At 43.9% G+C, this 18842-nt stretch overlaps 1 long non-coding RNA gene across 1 annotated transcript in view; it reads left to right on the top strand.

The window, feature by feature from the left end:
* LOC115651748 overlaps positions 1-18147 on the top strand; it is a 140077-nt gene extending 121930 nt beyond the window's left edge. Inside the window, exon 3 of the long non-coding RNA XR_004000423.1 lies at positions 17696-18147. This is a non-coding gene — a long non-coding RNA (uncharacterized LOC115651748). The remainder of the gene's footprint in view (positions 1-17695) is intronic.
* Positions 18148-18842: the final 695 nt, after the last annotated feature.

The raw sequence follows: 18842 nt of genomic DNA on the forward strand, positions 1-18842 counted from the left end.
GCTCAAGCTACAGTTCCGTCAGAAAGTCAGCATAGTACAACATGGACCTGGTGGCACAGTGTGAGACCCGGGTCCAGCAATTTTAAGCCCAGGTTTACAATGCCCTGTGGACGTTCAAGAGTGGGCTTAGAAACAGCAGCTCCACAATCCCAGGTCCCATAGACCCGGGTTTACAATTCAGACAAAGCCCAAGTGCTTTAGGAGGGCATGAGGCTTTCACCACTTTAAAAGATGCAGAAAAGAAAAAAAAGGAAGAAGGAAAAGAATATATAGGGAATGCAATGCCTCATTAGTTAACATCAAAAAATCTTCTGAAACAATCAGTTTTAACTGATTACCAATGAAATTAAATTCCTACATGCACGGAGTGACATTTGGGTCTCCAGGAAAAATCAGTGTGCAATTAAAGAGAAACCAAACACCATTAAAAATAGAAATGTACCGTAATTGTAGCTGAATTCCACCTGTTCATTCCAGATGTTTGGCCTGCTTCAGTACATCTAAAGACTCCATACATGGAGCTAACGATGCTTCGGAATATCTAAAGACTGGGAGGTGCATTATCTAAAACAGAAGCAACTCAAATAGGTTTGCATGACATGATGGTAAAAACAATGTCAGGGTGTCCCCATCCCCCCTGCTCCCACACCCCACTTATCCCATCTTCCATAGAGCAAGGGGGACACGCCAGGGCTCAGGACAAAGGGTTGTTGCAGCATCTGAGGTTTCAGCAAGCTGATCTAATTAACAAGGCAGTGTACTTAAGGGAAATGTGCATATCTCCCTCCATTCCTGCTGCCTTGCTCAGTGAGAGAGTTAACCCTTGAGGGCTCAGCCAATTGCTAGCTCATCATTTAGCAGTAAGGGAAATATCCCACCCTCTGACTCCTCCACCTCAACCAAGCTTCACAATCATCATCACTGTGTACCAGTTTTAAATTGTTTGTTTAAAACTTATACTGTGTGTGTACATTTACATATATAATATGGTCTTTTGTCTGGTGAAAAAAATTTCCCTGGAACCTAACCCCCTCATTTACATTAAGCCCTTAAGTCTTGCGTCCTAGAGATGGAGGGCATTTCAAAGGATGGGGTGTACTCACCCTGCACTGGATGGGGTCTCCTCACTCCATCACAAACTGCCAGGTTCTTTAAGTTCCTGGTGAATTGATTTAGATGTTCATTATGTAGCTAGCTTAACTGCCCCTCACTGTGGTGCCTGGGCAGCATTACAAAACTAAGTAATTAAAAAAAAACCCCACACACTTCCCATTAACTATAAACAGGCAATGAAGTGATTCTGCTTTATATCAGCCAACCTGCCAACCAACAGGACCTATAGGGGGAAAACCCCACATTAAGGAGAAGGCAAACCAAAAAAGATGCATCTTGTATCATCGCATAAATTGTGGCCAGACATGGGCTCTGATGGGCCAGAGGAGGACTTGAGTTCCAGAGCCAAGGACTCTCCACAGTGAATGTGCTGCCCAATGGTAGTGGATTGGGATGGGACTGGGTTGCAGCTAGTTGCTGTCAAGTTTTAGGGGTGGAATAAGGAATTCAAAATCCTTTCCTCATATTTAGTCACTTGTCTCCCCTCCCCAGAGGTAGATGGAAAGAGACAATGCATCATGGATCCAGTACTTTTTACACCCCCAAAAAGGGGGAGAATGTGGGAAAAGCTCCCCGAAAAGTGAAGACCTCACATCTTTCATTTTAGACTGTTAGAATTAAAGCACAATTTTTCCATTCCAAATTGATATCAAGTGAAACTTTTTTTCAAATCGTTTCATCAAAGTTCTAGCGACAAATTTTTTTCCATGTAAACGTTCCTCAAAGCCATTTTTTCATCCAAAACAAAAATGCTGCTGAAAAATTTTCAGCCAGCCTGTTTACATGAAAAATAGACACACGGTGAACCATGCACATTGGGTAGAATTTCTTCACCATGCCATCCTGTGACACACATCTTGCTTATCCATCACTACCTCTCTACTAGAGCAGGCATCAGTGAAGGGGAGAAGTTCACTTTTGCATCCAGCAGTCAGAATCTTTTCTAAGTGGTAAAAGGGTTTAGAAAGGAAAATGGAGCATGCACATTATGCAATTATGTTATTGACCAAGAACTTACCTCTTGCTTGGTTATCTCTGTTCTTAGGGCTGAGTATATATGTTCCTAAAGTTTGGAAGTCACGACATGTGACTGGCTGCTGCAGAACAAATGTTGCAAGTCCAGTAACTTGTCTTTCTAGCAGTGACCTCTGGATCATGTAAATATGGGCCACCCATGAGATCATGTAATCTTTGACCAGGAGGTAGGGTTGCCAACTTTCTGAAAACTGGATACCCCCGACTTCACCTTTTCCCCCGAGGCCCTGACCCTGCTTGCCTCTCTCCCTGCTCCTCCTTCCTTGTCGCTCCATCCCCTCCCCTCCTTCCCTGCCCAGAAAGACTCCCTCTGCTCTGGGGCTGCAGCCTGACACAGAGCTTGCTGCCTGTCTGTCCACGTGATGCAGGTAGGAGGCAGCCCCAACTGAGCAGGGTTGCCAGTTGGATGAGTCGGTATTTGGTTCATACTAAATTCCCATTTTTTAAATATTTTTTCTTTAATGTTTTCAACAGCAGATTGATGATCCGGCACTTCCCCACCCACCCACGGTAACCGGACATTTGGTGTCCAGTCAGTATATCTGCCAGGTCCCCTTTTCGACTGGACTTTCCAGTCAAAAACGGACACTGAGCAACCCTATGGGTGTGGCCCAAAGCTGCTCCGTAACTCAGCTATTCCCTAGGAAACAAACACAGTATTTCTCCTTTACAACGTGCTTAACAATCTCAGGAGTGCAGAGTTTGCTCCAGAATCTCTCTCCTATCCCCCGGTGCTTTGCCATTAGATTACCAGAGACTGTACTTAATAGATAAGATGTCTGCCTTTCTCGAAACGCAACAGACGTTCTGATGGACCCGCTTTCCGTTTGTACCAAACCCATATCAGTTTTTCATTGCTCTCAAGTTTTGTCCTAGATATTTCAAGCAGCTTTGCGAATAGCACATGAGGGTGGCACTCTTCCTAAACTTCCACCGCCTTCATTGCTAAGTTGCTTAGACAAAAGGCAGAAGGGCCCACTTGCTAGTGGAACTGGGGAGGTTCTACTGTGCAGAATGGGATACAGGCTACAAGGAGTCTGGGGGCTGTGGCACTCCATCTTTGTTGATACACAGTAGGATTGTGGGGGAAGACAGGACTGTGGCCAGTTCTGGGAGGGCAGTGCAGTAACTATGGATGCGACTGTACTACGAGACATCAATAGCTGCCAGAACCTACCCCTCCCCTGCCTGGTCTATGTCAAAGTCCCCATGCACAGCCAGTTTACTCAGACTCTGCACAGGGACCAGGATTTGGACAGTAATTAATAGGATTATTTCCTCTAAATTCCTTGTTCTATTTTAGGTAATAATTGGAGATATACCAATCTCCTAGACCTGGAAGGGACCTTGTAAGGCCATCAAGTCCAGCCCCCTGCCTTCACTAGCAGGACCAAGTACTGATTTTGCCCCAGATCCCTAGTTGGCCCCCTCAAGGATTGAACTCACAACCCTGGGTTTAGCAGGCCAATGATGATATATCGTATAAAGGTTGTGTGCTTTACTTCCCTTCCACGAGATGCCATGTGGTTTACATATAGCTAGCCATCCACATATAGGCACCAGGGCTGGAGCACCCAGGTAAAAAAATTAACAGGTCCTTAGCACCCACCAGCACCAGTTCCTCCGTGCCCCATAGCACCTCCTGCCCACTGGTGGCCCCATCGATCAATTCCTTCTCTCCCTCCCAGCGCCTCCCGCCCACCATGATCAGCTGTTCCTTGGCATGCAGGAGGTGCTGGGAGGGAGAGGAGGAGTGGGGATGGGGTGTGCTCAGGGGAGGGAGCGGGACAGGGCGGGAAGAGACAGGGAAGGGGTAGGGGCTTGGGGGAAGAGGTGGAGTGAGGGTGGGGTTTGGGGCTAAGCGGGGGTTGAGCACCCCTAGGGAAAGTGTGGAAAGGGTACATGTATTAGCACTGGAAGGAAGAACTATGTGTGTGGGAAGGTTTTCCCCGCTGACAAATATGGCTTCATCAAACCCAGGACTTTGTGTGGGGAAACGTCAAGTGCGACAAACAGTTATGGCCCAAAACTCAGAGGTGCTCAGTACCCTAAACTCTCACTCAAGCCTTGGAATCTCTTCATCCTACCATCATTCTAACCCAGCCCTTCCAAAATAAAGGTCGTTTCGGTAACCGATACTGTCCTTGAGTTTGCATTTCACTGCATAGGTCATTTTCTAAAAGAATAGAAGCCTTATTACCCTCTATGCCTGTGGCTATGCTGACTCCCTCATAAGTGGAGCCTTGTCCACACCTTTATTTTGATGTAACAATGCCCTGCCCTGCATATAAAGCAAGGATAGTAAACAAGTATTGTTCCTGTCTCACACTGAAGACAGTATACTCTGCGGCTGTATTAGTCTAACTGTCTGTATCCCTTTCTGTGGCCTGGCTTTGCTAGCAACTTCAACACCACAAGATAAATTGCTGCCTAGGTTTTCTTTCAAGCCTGGCTGTTCCTAAGGCTTTCCTTCATCCCACTGCAAGATCCTGGAGCCTGCTACTCTGTTACAAGCTTATACTGGAGTGATGAAAGAGCCAGAGAGTAACAAAAAACCCTGCTCAGAAAGCCCAGCTCCTAGCCACAGATCATAAGAAGCCATCATCAAAAGCTCCAAATGCAACCTTCTCCTGGGGAGCTTATAAACCTTGTAGGAGAATCTGTCCCGGTCATTCTCTCTAGTACTTTGTGAAGCATATAAATTCAAAAGGCCTCCGAGTCCTGGCCCTGATGTTTCTCTCTGATCCTGTGGAGCTTATAACTCCACAGACTCCAGGACTAGTGATAGTCTTGGATCCTGCAGAGCTGAAGCTTCACATGTTCCCCAGCTCCAGCAGCTCAGTTGGGAACTGCAAATCTGAAATATTTGGCAGGACCAGAGGGAGCCTCAGAGCCAGGAAGTCTGTGGAGCTACAAAGCTCTGCAGCATCAAACAGTCAAAGATCCAGAGCTTTTAAGGAGAGAAGGGACCAATCTTGTCTGACCACTGGCATAACACAGGCCATAGAACTTCCCCAAAATAATTCTTCTTGGTTCCAGTAGCTTCCTTTAGTCCTGTAGAATTTTTGCTGCGTTGACATACCCACTGAGGCCAAATGAATAAGACAAACCAGGAGCTTCTATATGTTAGAAGAGTTTTCAAAACATGAAAGAAATGGCTCATTTTTCAAATGCTCATGCTTCAGAGAAATCCTGTGTCCAGTCCACCTCAAACTTGAGGGGGAGAAATCTCCTTGAGACCACCTAGGAGGAACTCCAGATGGAATGGTTGATTTTGAAGAAGAGGGAGCTCAGAAAGTGCTTGTAATGGACGTGAATTACAACATTACCTATGGATTCAGCAGCATGGCTCCACAATAATAAATACAAGGGGGAAAAATGGAAAACCTGCTAAAGGGACAAGTCATAGATTTTCTGTAATTAACAGTTGATGACATTGATTTTTGAAACACTAGCTCTTTAAAAATAAGAGTAGGATGCACTGTGGCCCAAGGAGACATGCCTGAACTCTCATGTCAGGTTTAGTAGCTGATAACATTGACACTGTCACAGTGTTTAGCGAGACTGAATTGTGCTGGTGTTGGCAAATGCAATGGATCTGGAAGGACACCTGACAAACACATGGTTGTATAATTAAAGGGAAAAGTTTTTAGGGCCCATTGCACAGCCCATTGAGTCTTCCCATTGACTTCAGTGGGGTTCAGATCAGGCTCTTAGTTTGGTAAATTTATCCAGAGATCTCGTTTAATGGTATCTTTTGATGCAAGTCAGAACTGGATGAGTCGGTATTTGGTTCATACTAAATTCCCATTTTTTAAATATTTTTTCTTTAATGTTTTCAAGTTTTGTTCAAATACTTTATCAGTCACCTGTCTCAACTTCAGCCTTTGTTGAAATCGCTAATCAGTTGCAATCTCTCCCTAACTAAAACTCGACATTGCTAAATTCTTGTACGATCACAGATATGCTAAAAATAGAGAAAGCCTCATCTATCAGGACAAAAAGTGCGTACAACTTCTTTGCTCACTGATGCAACCAAAACACCCAGGAGTTATTATAATGTGCATTCCCCTGACAGAGACTTTTATTTCATGCAAATTACTATGATTAAGATTCAAATACTTTTTTTTCCATTTTCGCACATTACTTAATCAATGTGAAGTACTGTGTAAAAATTGTATCTCTACATAACAGTGATTTTGACCAAGTCAAGTATTGCTGCTAGAATTCTAATCCAGACTTGTGATTCAATTATCATTTAGAGACTTTCTAAATTCAAATTAAGTTTACCAGAAAAAAAAAAGTTAATATCAACATGGATCATTTGTAAGGTGTTATCAAAATAATTTCCTATTGCAAGGGAATGTAAAACATACTAGGTGAGGTTTTTAATACTCAGACTGCAAAATGAACTGCACCAAATGAAATCTGAGCATTAAAGTGTGAGACACATTTGCTTATTTATGTTGTGCTTAACTTTTAAGTTCAGTCATATTAATAGCCTGCAATACCGCCTGGCTCTTCTTCCTCTATCATATGGCTGGTGTAGAGCAGCAATTACAATTTCACCGGAAGTTGATCGCACCAAATGGCAACATCAGGAGTAGCAAAACATATTGCCTCCTTCATATTTATAAATTGGGCAGTAGAGTGATATGTTCAATGGTCTGCCATGGGGAACCACACTCGCACACTGGGGAATCCTTGATTTTCCATTTATGCATTAGATATCCACATCTACCATGGTTGGTTTGAATTTGGTTCAGAGTTAACCAAGATAACCATGGTAGGTCAAACCCAGGAACCTTCTGCATGGGATCTCGCACAAGGTGCATATTTTTTAAGTCTTTAGTCCAGTCTGCTTTCCAAGCCTCCTCTTGATGATAGCCTGATTGCATGAGGCTAAACGAATGTTCCCAGAAAGACTTGTGGGACTTAAGACTTTAGGGGGGCTGGGGAGAGGCATTGACAAGGTCCTGGTGAATAGGAAGGCATCTGTTTTCCTGGATTTGCTGAGCTTCACGGAATGTTGCAGCAGTTCGGCATATCAGGGGGGAGTGATGTTACACAGGACAGGTAGCCATAGTGCTGGAGTTGACTTAAGGGTTCCGATGATGCAACACATCACAGTATTCAGCTGGGTATCCACAAGTTGTGTGTGCCTGAGACGTTGGTAATGTGAAGCTCCCCTTCACTGATAGTTGTGGTCTCCTCTTTGGCTGATGGAATAACATTAAAACCTGAGATTGTGTCCTTGATATATATTGCCAAGCCATATTTAGGATGATAATGGTTAGTTGTTAGGTTGTATCTATAGATACGGTAGTGCCTAATCTGTTGGTCATTGCCAACAGTGTCTCTTTCAACATGAGGATATTGATGATGTTAAGCCTTCAGCAAGTTTCCAAGGTACTTGCATTTTGCCCATGAGAGTCTTTCAACATTCAGTTGCAGGATTCTTATTCCAGGGTCTATTTGGCACATTGTATGGCCCTGAGGAGGAATTTTAGGATTTGTTGAGTTGCTGCTCTGATGACTGGAAGATTGCTGAGCGTCGTTCGGTCACTGAGTTGATGGCATTCTTTGTGAAGTCTCACTTAACAGAGTGGGCCCTGTGAAGGCTGCCATCTTCCACTCCATTGCCTGGCTACAAAAATAGGTACATTTAAACTCCTATAGGTGTATTTGAATCACATACTATTTGGGAAGTGGAAAAGCCCCCTCTGTAAACTCTGCATTCTGTGGGCTTACTTGATGCTATTAGTATAATTTTAGCTTTTAAGGTCAGAAATGGCTATTATGATCATATAGTCAGACCTGCACAACAAAGGCCATAGAATTTCACTCAGTAATTCCTGCATCAAATAGGAGCTAGATATACCATTAAGGAGCTAGACATACCATTTAGAAAGAGACTCTGTCTTCATGTAAACACTCCAAGTGCTGAAGAATCCATCATATCCTTTGTCATTGGACATACTGTGACACATTCTTTTGAGCAACAACCTGGAAAAGATAACATGCTGCTTCTTGATTTCAGAGGCCTGCTGGAAAACGAAAGCCAGCAATTACTATACCACAGTAACTTACTACGGTTATCTGGTTTCTGAAATCCGGCATGTATCTGTTTGTGGATATTGTTTTGTTGGTGATTTTGTTTTTTCTTTTTTCTGTTTTTTCATAGGAAAGAAATAAGACATTGTCATTAAATATTAACTGAGACATACCGAAGTTATAATTTTAAAAAGATGCATCAGTTCTGAACAGCTGGAGAATAATCCGGAACAATCCTTAACAGTTTCCTTCTGAGAATGAATGCTCTTCTGTGCAGAATCATATAATCTCTTATTTTAAACTGGCATCTAATTTTAGATAGCCTTCCCTCTCAAAAATGCATGCCACTGAGACGTCCCTACATATTTAACAGCAGTGACCAAAGATAAGCACCCACCAAGAAAAGATGGAGAGTTTTAAAATAGATTTTTTTCCTCTCCCAACAGACATGTTTCTGATATTGTCTGATGAATCCACAGAGAAGCTCCTCAGCATTGGTGCTTTTTGAAATTGCCCTTCCTGTTGCTACAGCTGAGCTGAAAGTCTCCAGAAAACAGCAAGTTATCTAGGTACCATTCCAGCTACTTCTCCTTATATGCACATAGATGCTGATCCCAAACCCAGAAAAGCCGAGACCAGGCTTTCCATTTACTTCAGTGGGTTTTTCATCAAGAGGCTGCAATCTTTTTGTCCTAAAATGCCAAGCAATAAGTAATATATATTAAAAAAATACTTGCCTCCTCCTCCACTCCAGGAAAAGCCCTTTCGGCAATGAATTAGGTCCAGTTCTTCTGCATGGGTCTGGGTGGGAGAGACAGCATGGGATGTATGCAACCCTTGCACGTAGTGGAAGCCAGATTGTGTAGGGCCTTTCCCCAAAGATGTTCATGGCAGGGCAGGTGGATCTATTACTACAAAGCTACTTTGCTGTTCATTGTAGCTCCATAGTATGGAGAGTTGGGCCTTAAGTTTAATGAGCAGGCACTGGGCAGTGTTGGAGGCCTTGGATATGCAGGAGGTCAGACTAAAGGACCTGGTGGTCCCTTTTAGCCATAAACTCTAAGACTTTAAAACAGAATATGCTTTAGGTGCATGTTTTCCCTTCCAGTGAGTGTACTGTAAAAACCAAACTACTGACTAAAAGGCAAGAAAAGTTCTCTCTTCAACAAGTTATTTAATGGGAGATAGCTGTACTGGATTAATGTCATCACAGCCCATGTAGCCAAGTATCAGAGGGGTAGCCGTGTTAGTCTGGATCTGTCAAAGCAGCAAAGAGTCCTGTGGGACCTTATAGACTAACTGATGTTTTGGAGTACGAGCTTTCAAAGTGGGTATTCACCCACGAAAGCTCATGCTCCAATATGTCTGTTAGTCTATAACGTGCCACAGGACTCTTTGCTGCTTTTACAGCCCATGTAATATTTCTTGTTTTCTGAACAGAGGCAGTACTTTGATTTACAAAAGGTGTGGCCTCTTCACAAGAGAAATCAAGAAGTGCAGCTTTTAATCACAACAGAAGTGCCTTCCCAGTCCCACAGATGCCTAAACAGGGGCCGAGCACTTTGGTAAATCTGGTTCAAATCCTGCTGCTTGTGACTTCCCTGGCAGCTTTGCCCGAGCAGAGAGTAAGGCAGCACTGAACTATACATGTCAGAGTCTGAGCTAAAATATCTTGTTCCTAATGTTGGAGGAGTGGCGGTGGAATTCCAAACCCAGACCTTCACCTAGATTCTCAAAATGGTAGCTGCCGTTAGTGAGGCTTAAACTAAAACTCTGGATCTGCCTACCCCAAACTTTGGGGTGTTCAAAATCCAGATCTGAATTTTGAAGCTTGGGTTCATCTCTGCTTCAGAGGGAGCAAAAGTGGTAGGATATTGTAAGGAATACAGTGGGGATTTAGTGGCCGATGCACGTGCCACTGAAGGCAACAAAACATTTCTTCTTGACTGCAATTGTTAGATCCAGCTCGTAACGTATAAAACTTTGTGTTCCCTGCTGCTGCTTCTTATCAGAGTCAGAATTTCATTTTCTTACAGTAAACTAGACCCATTGTGGACTATAAGTATTTGGGGCCCAGTCTTGCACCCGTGAAAGTTGATTTCAAGGGGAGCTGTGTTAGATCCTTTCTTCTGTTGCCATTCTTAAGTAGCTGGAGCTAACCTGATGATGATTGCTAGCCAGGACTCCCCAGAGACACAGCCAATGTACAGCTCCAAAGAAGGAGAAACCTGATGAAAAACAAAAGTTCCTGACTTCAGTTTTTGGGAGGGGAATTGTTTTAAATGCAAAGTCCAAATTTGGGCCAAAGACCCAAACTCCGCAAGGCGGATAAGAAGACAGGGTGCTTAAAACTATGCGGGAGCATTTTGTTAGCATAAATAATTCTGCCTAGAGCCTGCATTTCATGGGTTAACTTGGTTTGGATTTTAATTAAGGTTATTGATTTTATAATTAACACAATCAATAATCCATATAAAAGAAAAGCATCTAAATGTAAACATACAGAAGTGATCAATATCAACCAAGGGGCCCACTCGAACAGGTGCCCCTGGGGTGACTCATGTGAGTAAAGTTACTCACGGGTGTGTTTGTCAGATCAAATAATTCTATATATTCAGTAAACAAGTAGGTAAACCTCTGACAAACATGCATGGGGTGCAGGGTGAGGGTAATGGGTTTTGCAGCTGTAAAGTCTAACACTTGCATGTATGTAGGCACTAGACTTATACAAAGCCCATGTGCCAGTATTTAAATGTTTATAGTGTACAGGTGTTAATGAGGTCAAGCAGTTAATGGAGCCCTGACCTCTAGAATGGTGGAAGGATGCACCCCTGGAGCACTTTGGATGGTTGAGCAAAACAGAGATCCAGGGTACCCGGGAGCCCAAAGGACAAGAGCAAACCATGACACCAAATAAAGAGAACAGAAGCAGGGAGAACAACTCAATAAGCTGCCCTTGGTGTGAGGACCTGTGGGCGGAGACAGAACTATGGGGACATCCACAAAATGTGATTTGTGCAGGCGAGGAATGGATGGAGCTTCTGGGGGGATCCAAGATGACCAGCCTGAGAGCAAGGCAAGACATTTCCCTAATAAAACCTCCCAAAAAGGAGAGAGAGCAAGGGGGAAGAACCACCCATCTGTTAGAAAAGGGGGGAGGTATGTGACGAAGTGCTGAGAGATGGAATCTGGCCACTATTAGCAGGTTCCTCTGGAGAAGGCCCAGTTGGTAGGGGCAGACCTGATTACTAGGCCAAATGGGGGCTAGGAAATTAATGAATTAATTAGCTTATTAACAGGCCAGTAGTTTAAAAGGAGCCCAGAAGAAAGTGCTTGAGAAGAAGTGGGGAAAGAGAAGGAGTGAAGCAGAAAGCTAGAGAGCCTGACAAAGGCAGTTCGCTGAGTAGACACACTTACCTTCCCTCCCCCACTTTTTGGAGAAGGGATTAGAAAGTTCAAATGCTGTGTAAAGGTATGGAGACATGGATATGTATTGGCAGAGGGATTAAAACACTGTACATAAACTACACGGTGGTCTTTACAAGCAAGACGTTCTCAGAGTTGTCTGTGTTCGTGGAAGAGGTAGAAGTGCGGCATGCTGCACTATCACCTCTACTGCAACTTTCTCACTGTTAACTCTTAGGAAACCAAGTTCTGCTGGCCTTACTGATGCCAGAAACCACATCAGTGGCTGTTCTCATGTGAATGAGGCCAGCAGGAATTGGTCTACGTTGAACACCTGCAGCTCTTTTGCATTAGACTTGGTTCTTGTGTGGAAGACTCAAATTCAAAGCTGGCCTTGTCCCCTTGTGCAAATATTTGAAATTTCCCTTGCACGCTTACTCTTAGGATTGTGTCAGCATCATCTGCGAAACTAGCTTTCCTTTTTGTAAATACACTCAGTACGAATCACGTATTGAGATGTGAAGAAAGGTGGGTGTAATAGTTTCTTGCAGGAAGCATAAAAAATTCAGCCTTGGAGATCTTGAACCATAGAATCATAGAATATTAGGGTTGGAAGGAACCTAAGGAGGTCATCTAGTCCAACCCCCTGCTCAAAGCAGGACCAATCTCCAACTAAATCAATATCCAATATCGCTCTGTGCATTATACTACAGGCCAATGGACCATCCTGTTGCTGGAAAGGAATGGGAAACACATTGACTATGAATATCCATACCAGTAGATTGCTGAAGCCAGGTAGCAGAGACAGTTTCCCTTACTGGGAAATACAAAGGTTCTCACTTCTCTACATGTGTGTTGTTTGTTGTGGTTTAGTGTTAGCAGACTGAGCTGCAATATATACAAAAAAATAGAAACGGGGGAGGGAGAAGGGCTCATTCTGCTTAATGGATGTCACTCTAATGGAGGAGCTACTGGTTTCACCAGCGATACTCCTGGTGGGAAGTCAGTATTATGCCCACAGACTCAAAGTCCGTCACAGAGCAGTGAGGAAGAAGGAAGCAAGAGCAGATTGCAAGAAATCTCTACAAAGGGCACTGCCACCCTGGCTACAGACTGAGCAAGGGCTTGTAACAAAACCATTTCCTAAATATTTTCCATGCTGTTTTCTCTCATTTCCTGGCAACCAAAAAGCCTGATGCTTCCAGGTTGAAATCTCTTTTATTTTTGTTTGCCCAGACACATTTTCAATTAAAATAGATCTGTGCAAGCTATGTTGAATGCACTGCAAATCTCTTTGCACGATTAAAGTTGATTATTTGGGGTCGGAAGTGAAAATTAAAAAATGACAGTAGCTTACAAAAAATAGCCTCTCCTGGGCCTTTAGGACGACACTGTGCAATCTAAGGAGGACAAGCTTTGCCCTGTCTGGAGGAGGACCTGTCTAGTTTACCTTGGGTTAAACAGTCAATAGCAGTGCTGTGGGTTTGGTCTCAAAGTGCTATGTATATAATCCTCAAGATAATCAATTTCTTCCAGAAGCTTTGTAAACTTTCTTGTTAGAGAGAACAAGCTACAGTACTTTGAAATCCCATGGGGTTGCACTTGATACCATTTGTTATTTCCTAATGCTATTCAATCATTTCTGAAGCTTGTAGCAATAAGCCCTGGTACTTAAAATTTACGGTCCCCACCATTCTTGCCATTATACGGTGAACTTTGCGCGCATTTCGTATTTCTTTTCTTACACGCCCGATAAAAGCATTATCAGGGAAATTCAAAAGCAAGCATAAAACTGGCATAGCTAATTTAGCCTAATTAGTATGGCGGAAGCTGAGCCTTGTACTTCAGAGGTTCCCATGCCCTCCCATGTCTCCACCTGATTGCCTTGTCCAGCAGCAAACCCAGGAGGCAGTTCCAATTATATCATAACCTCTTCAAACACCAAGCCACTCAAGCTAATTTTATCCTATTAAACAGACTGAAGGATTCAGAAGAAAGGTTCTCCCCCAAAAGCTTCAATTACCAGTGTCCCTGATTACCATCTTTACAATCCTATATGCTACAGTTAAATACTTTTTTCCTTAGTGTTGCTTTCTTGATTCAGATGAAAAGCAAGTATTAAGAGCATGTCTTTTCAACTTGAGCAAGTGACATTAATAATAAAAAAAAGGAACCTCTCTTGTTATTAGTGTGGTTAATCAAAGTCAAGTTTAGAACGTTCAAAGACAATGTAATTGTAGCGATGTAAACATCTTAGCATTTAGCACAGCCACAGGTAGCCGCCAGCAGCAGCAGAGGTGCCCAGAATTATTAGACGCACTACAACAAAATAAACAAAGGCGGTAACTTAGTAATACTGTGATGGTGAACAGTGCTGTAAGTAAATCTGGTCATGTAAATCAGTAATGAGGACCAGGGACAAGAGATAGTGTCATTTCTTTTTATTATATTCAATAAGCACATTATCTCCTTGCCACCAGTGCAATACAACTATAAACATTGGCCTTGATTTTGCAGTCAGACCCACCCAGGTGACCCCTTGTGGACTACGCTACAGAGCCATACTGATTTCACCTGGGGTCCCCCGATGCAGAGATGTTTGCAGCATGGACCTGGATTTAAGAAACCAGCCAGCTTTTTCTGGCTCTGCCACTGTTGCATGGCCTTGATCAAGTCATTTCACCTTTCTGTGACTCAGTTCCCCTCAAACCCTTTGGCTATTTGGGGCTGGAGATTCTAGGTGCTACTGTAATTCAAATAATTATTGTGCGATCAGGGCCATTATCTTCAATAACTGATAAAGAAATGGAAAGCGAATGTGTGGGCTTAGCATCAGACTAATAGTCTACTGAATACTGAACCTATGCAATATTCAGTCTACTGAAACAGCTGTTATTGCATAATTTTACACTGAAACAACAAACGGACAAGTTTCCGAAACGCTAAGATCTAAAATTATAGCTAAAAGTTGTTTCTTTTTAAAGAAACTTGCTTTCTGCATTCCTAGATCATTCCAAGCTGTGTACTATTTCCTAACCTGAAACCCATTATTTGTAAGACTGGTCATGATTTTTAATATTAGTATTTTCTTTCAGCATCAGGGTGACTCATTAAGGATTGGTCTAATACCTGCACTGGAGTATTTATTGGTTTTAATGTCAATTCGGATGCTGCCCTGCCTGTTCAAATGAGCATTTTCTGTCTCTTTTTAAAAAAAAAACACAAAACAACAATTTCTATCATTTAACAGAAACAGAATGAGTTTCGCCCAATTGCCTCAGTTTTGGAGATATCTCAAAGCCATTGTCTTGAGACAATGATCCCCATGCAAAGGCAACGACAGCTAAACAAGGATCCTCCCTATCTCTGTTTGGACCAATTTTCTTAATGTTTCAGCAAAGCTTAATCTGTTGGCATAAGTGTTTAGGCCCATTAACAGCTAAAGTCACAGAGTCCACAACTCACACTGCTGACAGTAAACAAGGAATTTGAGGAATGGCCTTTAAACAATGGCTAAGCCACAAACCATTTTGTCATTAGATGTGGGGAAATGTGTATAGGCCAATGATTTTCTTCCTCTGCTTACTGCAATTCAAAGCACAGGGCTCTCTCCCCCTCCACCCTCAAAGGGTTGCATTACAGGTGGTTTATTTGTCTTTCCAACTCTACAGCAGTCTGCTTAGTTATGCAGGTGTGGATCCAGCAAATGACTAATATTATTTACACTGCCGTAGCACCTAGAGGCCAAGGTTCCACCCTGCTTGGCACTGGACTAACAAACAAACAAAAGACAGTCCCTGCAGATTCTACATTTAAGGCCAGATGGGACCATTATGATCATCTAACCTGACCTATATTACACAGGCCAGAACATCTCACCCAGTGATTCCTGCATCAAATAATGCAACAGACAAATGTAGCAGACCCAAGAAACTATTTTTTTGTATAGAAATAAATGGCAATTATCAAGTGAAAACCATGCAGTGGGTGCTTTTCAGTGCCTTGCTTTTGTCAGGTGCTAATAAAGCAAGCATTTTCCTTTAGCATAGTCTGCTCCTGTTGCTTGTGGGAGTTTACAGCCAGAATTTTTGTCATCCAGTGGAGCACTGTTCTTCACCTCAAGGCCTGCGAGCCAGTGGCGGCTCCCATGGACCCTGAGTGCAGCTTCCTGTTGACCGCACTCTCTGGCGGCACAGTGGGGCTGCAGCTAAGGCAGGCTCCGTGCCTGCCCTGGCCCCATGCTGTTCCCAGAGGCAGCCAGCACGCCCCCGCGACCCAGATGGGTAACCGGGGTGGGGGGGCAGAGGTCTCTGAACACTGCTCCTGTCTGCAAGCACCGCCCACACAGCTCCCATTGGCCAGGAATGGGGAACTGTGGCCAATGGGAGTTGTGGGGGCAGTGCCTGCAGAGATGGGAAGCGCGTAGAGCGACGTGCCCCCTGGGGGGCCTCAGGGACACCTTGGCCTCTTCCAAGAGTGGTGTGGGGCTGGGGCCCAAAGTAAGTGCCGCCCCCTTTAATGGGCAGGTTCTGAATAGCTCTTCCACCATCCAACCTTCAGCCTTCCGAGGTCAACCCCCAATACCCTCTCCTGCACCCCAAGCCCCTGCCCCAGCCCTGAGCCCCCTTCCAGAGCCCACAACCCCATACCCCCTCCTGCGCCCCATACCTCCTCCTGCACCCGAACACACTACCCAAGCCTGGAGTGCCCTCCTGCCCCCAAACTCCCAGAGCTTGCACCCCTCACCCCTTCTGCAATTCAAGCCCCTGCCCCAGCCCTGAGACCCCTCTCAGAGCCAGCCCCGCATAACCCCCTCCTGCACCCCAAGCAATATTACCAATAATGGTAATATTACCCTATCAGCCAACAAAGAACTCAGAGTGTTCAATCGTGTGTCGGTTTGATGTGGCTCTCACACTGAAGGTTTTTTGCCAAGGTGGCCCCCACTTCAAAAATAGTGAAGTGCACTGCTGTGGAGAATGAATAGTAAAGAGTTGTAATGGTCTAATTTGGGTTGTTGGGTTTAGTGTGGGCAGTGTTGGTGGCCTGTGACATGCAGGAGGTCAGAGTGGCTGATCTGTTGGGCCCTTCTGGCCTTAAACTCTATAACTCTATGATTCTATGAGTTAGGGTGACCATCCGTCCCATTTTTAAAGAGACAGTCCCATTTTTGGGGACTTTTTCTTATATAGGCACCTAGAACCTCCCACCCCTTGTCTCATTTTTTCAAAGTTGCTATCTGGTAACCCTACTGTGAGTGAGGTTGACCCCAATCAAAAGGAGACTGCAGCCAGCTGTTTACCCGGATTTGTGACCTTTGGAGAATAAGTTGTTCAAATTTCATGGGCTCACTGCATTTGCCTGATAGGCTCATTTCTTAATTTGAGGTTCGACATGCCCATGTAGCTTGCAATACATGGGCAACCAGCTGTCACACCCCACCCCTCCCTTCTCCTTTTCATCAAGAGGAATAAGAGATAAAACATTGCATCTGAGGCCATGTCTACACTTACTGATAGATAGGCACTGCTGAGATAGGTGCAGCGGTGTGGATTTAGTGGGTCTGTTGAAAACCTGCTAAATCGATCACAGAGCACTTTCCAGTGAACTCAGGTACTTCACCTCCCAAGAAGAGTAAGGGAAGTTGGTGGGAGAGTGTCTCACATTGCGCGCAGCGTAGACACCATGGTAAGTTGACCTAAGCTACATCACTTTCAGTTACGTTATTCACGTAACTGACGTAGCATAACTTGGGTCAACTTGCTGTGGCAGTGTAGACCAGCCCATAATCTCAGTGTGAACGCATGGTAGAGTTGTGTTTTCCAGCTACAGAAGGGTGGACTGGTGTGAATCCGAAAGGCTGTGAAGGGGAAAGCTGAGGCAAGCAGGAAATGATCCTTAAAACAAGCTCTTTTAGGCCTGATCCAAGGTCTATTGAAGTCAAAGGAGCTGTACCAATTTATACATTCTGAGGATCCAGCCCTTAAAAGGCAAGGAGGTTTTTTCATGAAGTGTCCCTGTGTCTGGGAAAGGGTAACAGATGCCTGTGTACCACCTCTAACCACTCTTTCACTTCTTTCTCCTTCAGAAAACATTACAGAAACTGAGAGATGAAGAAAAGAGAAAAGCAACAAGCAGAGGGAGTGATCAAATGTCCTATTTTATACGAAGATGTTCTATACTTTGACTCATTCACGTTTGCTTCCAAATGGAGCTGAATCCTTCAATATGAGCAAAGGCAACATCCCCATTAACATCAATGGGGGGAAAAGATTGTTGCCTCTGCCAGGAGTGCAAAATTGGGCACAAATTTCAACTTGTCTCCATGGTAGATCTTTTATCCATGACACAGATCTTTCTTGTGCATTCTGCACTCCTACTGCACACAGAACTTCAATCGGTGTCACCACCAGATGCATACATGGAAAGATTTTGGACCGTGACCTACATCTGTTTGGTGGATAAACGATCCATCAGGGAATGGTGGCCTGGAGAATTTTGCCCCTAACTTTGGAGTAGAGCTGGTCAAAAAATTCCATATAAAAGGTTTCCTTGATGGAAAATTGTGGTTGCAATAAATTGAAAATTCTCACGGAAAGTGGCTGCTTCCCATGGAAAATTTCAGTTTGACCTTGAAATACCATCAACCAAAATGTTTTCAGTCAAACTTTTTAAATTTTTTCCTGACTGGGTTGAATTTTGAGTTCTTCAGCTTTTCCTTTGATAACTTTAATTTTTAATGAAACCTGTGCTGGGCCAGTAGAAATGGACGTCCCACCAGAAAAAACACCAAAGTTTGTTGACTGGAGTGGGGCTGGGCAGCAACTTGGGCCCTCTCTGCACTTCTGCTCTAGTTAAAATCAATAGGAATCCAAATGTCAAGAGAAGCTGGTTGCCTGAGTAGCTATTTCAAATATGTTCGTTCTGGTGCAGCACCACTCAGCCGAAAAGGCTACACAATAGCTCCTGATGGACTCTCATTCTCTCATCTCCATGAAATCAGCCACATTTTAAATGAAACGGGTTGCTGTTTTGTTTTGTAAAGATCAGTCTTTTGGGTTGTATTACTCAATCTCGTATCAGTTGCTAATTGATGAACTACATCACACACGAGTACACACATGGGACCACGCGGACTCCTGGGTTAGCACAAGCAAGCAGGGTCCCTGGAATGATGATGCAGGAACAACAGAACATGTATTTGTTACTGGAAAAGAGGACAGAGGCAGCTCCTC

Source organism: Gopherus evgoodei, chromosome 4 (genome assembly GCF_007399415.2).
Source record: "Gopherus evgoodei ecotype Sinaloan lineage chromosome 4, rGopEvg1_v1.p, whole genome shotgun sequence".
NCBI classification, from domain to species: Eukaryota; Metazoa; Chordata; order Testudines; family Testudinidae; genus Gopherus; species Gopherus evgoodei.